This window comes from Liolophura sinensis, chromosome 10 (assembly GCF_032854445.1).
Source record: "Liolophura sinensis isolate JHLJ2023 chromosome 10, CUHK_Ljap_v2, whole genome shotgun sequence".
NCBI classification, from domain to species: domain Eukaryota; kingdom Metazoa; phylum Mollusca; class Polyplacophora; order Chitonida; family Chitonidae; genus Liolophura; species Liolophura sinensis.
In genome coordinates this window covers 20382242-20385005 of record NC_088304.1, presented here as the reverse complement: position 1 = coordinate 20385005, position 2764 = coordinate 20382242, and positions in this window count along the sequence as shown.

The window sequence follows — 2764 nt, the reverse complement described above, 5'->3', positions numbered from 1 at the left end:
GGTATTTCCGGTAAGAACTGACCTGAGCACATCGTCCCTTAGTCCGAACACTCAGAGTGCTTGTGTGTGACACGGGTGTGTTTGGTCCACCATGCACACCACAAATCTAGTAAAGAATAATTAAGCCTTACCACATGGTTTGAAACATTTGTGCGAAATGAAATAATTCTATATTTTAAAAGTATTTAACGAATTCCATGTCTGTTCAGGTGACACTGCTGTCAGTGCAATGCCCTATATTAGACATGGGTTAAACAGTAAAAACTGTAAGACTCTTTCGTCAATACAAATGCTCATGGTTTAGTTGGACAATTTGTGTTGCCTTTTTTGTCTCCCTGAGTGTCTCTTTCACTGTAAAAACGTTTACAGTAATATGTTTTAAAATGTTCGTGTAATGTATATGCCTCTGGTAAACTGGTTACTGTTTTCGAGCTTGACATTGCCGGCCGTGGAGAAAGAATTTGTAGACTCCTCAGTTGTCACTGCTTATGGGACTTTGGTGACAATAAACGGTTGAGGACTTTGATGTGGACTGTGCAGTGAATATGGAAAAGGTCCTCAGTAACTTGCTACAGTAACTTGGAAGTCAATTCCGGTGTCTTCCACCCACAAAACTGACCGACACCGTATAAGCGAAAAAATTCTTAACCTTAGCGTTAAACGATAGACAAATAAATAAAGGAAGACGCACGTTACGTTACGTGCACGTTTGTATCATTACAAGCTTACCATAGGTATCACGTTACCATAGTAGTTACGTGTACTTAAAGACAAAGAAAACACTTAATTACTGTATTTATCAGACGAAAGACCATTAAATACGGTCCAGGAAAATTGTTTGATTATTTGTTAAATTTTTCTAACTAAAATCCATTTAAAACATAGGACTCTACGGTGGCCAGGGGATATCAGTAACGCCACAGCAAGATTTTTTGCTTGAGATAGTTCGTTTCAAGGGTCATTTGTTAAAAGCATTCTTAGCGCCAAATTTGAATAATGAAATATAGCAATCCATATGTGTCAAAGCGGCAAAAAGATGAATTGACACCAATGGTCCCAGTATGATCAGAAAAGACCACACGAGAATACAAACTTTTAAATGCATTTTACAAGGTCGAAAAATGATCTACAAAAATAAATTAAACTATTTTCCCGAACAATATTTAATGTTTTTTCATCTGACATTTACTTCATGCTAAAGTACATCCTTTGTGAAACGGGCTCCTCTGGCATGTTCTGGAGAAAAATAAATGAAGAACGTTTGCAATGCTGGCAACATACTCTGCAGTTCAATAGATGAGATGGCCGGAACATTGAACTAAGCCAAGATACGTCGGTTGTCTCATATCCACACCTACACGATACAACGGTGGAAGTCAAATGGCGTGCAGTTTAGGTCAAATGTTAGGTGAAACCCAGATTGGCTTACTAAACAAATTAAATGAGACAAGCATGTAATCAGTATAATCTATTAGATTGTCAAAACCTAAGACGTATCCGTAAGAACTTGTGCATGTGACGAACGTTCTCGGCTAAGTGAACTATAGACTGGTGCCCTTCAGATCGTTCAGTAGATGCACCAGACCTTGTACTACTTCAAAACCAGCACTGATTCTGGTGACGCTCTATGTCCAGTGCCCATAGTTACCAAACGTCTTAAGGCTTAAGTGAAAAAAAAAATAAACGCAGCTGCAGTTTTAAAAATATTTCTCTCTATGAAGATCAAACTTTTCACACCGATTTTATACTGCAGAGCGATGTACCAGATGTTATTTCCTGTTCTGTTTTAAGGTTTTAGGCACTCACAAAATGCCAGGAGTTGTCCTGGATTCTGAAAGCTTTCTTCCACTCATAAACTGACATCCGTCACATATTGAGGTTGCACTTCAAAAATACGCCGTTAATCCAACAGAAAAAAACGACTAGACCTGCACGCCGTTTTACACCTTTCAAATAGGGTTCAGATACGGTTTTAGCTTCTGCTTTAGACCACATCTGACTTATCTTAACACAGTTGTTTATATTTTTGGTTCTGTTTCGAATGGTTTTGAAATGTGCGAGGATATAGTGGTGAAATTTATGGATCAGCCTAAATTTCCTGACCTTAAGCAAGTACTTGATCCATCACCTAGTGCTATGATTAGATATGTCAGATGTAACTAACAATAACCTATATAACTTGAGATGTCAAAATAAAATACTATAATACTCGCCATTATTCTGTTCTGCTGACTAAAGAAATTGTGAACACATTAGTTTTGGTTGCTTTGATCGAAAGTATTGATTACTTTCACCCTGTTCTGGCGACCATTAAATTGCGATCATAATGGTTCTGGTCGATTTTACCAATCTTATAATCGTTATTTTAACACAGTTCTGGTGTCAAAGGAAAATCTAACTCTGGTTTCGGCCTTTGTTCCCAAAAATTTTGCTCCAAAGTTTCTTTCGTCTAGAGTGATTATGTTTTTTCTTTGGGTGGCATCCACCGGATTCTATTAACAGGGAGCATACGATTGTATAATTTGACATGCCGTACATTAAAATGCGTCCAATAAAAGTACTCGGCATTACCCTATCCTATGTGCTCATGTGATGGTATAATTTGTCAGGGCTCTAATTTCTTGTGAAGTGTGTTTCAGAGAGTCATGAATGAACCACATGTTTCCATAATTCATCTGTATATACTACATGTCATGCTGAGTCACAAGGGTCTCTCTGGAAAAGTATCCCCTGTCTGAGATCATGGCTTAGAATGGGGGAAAAA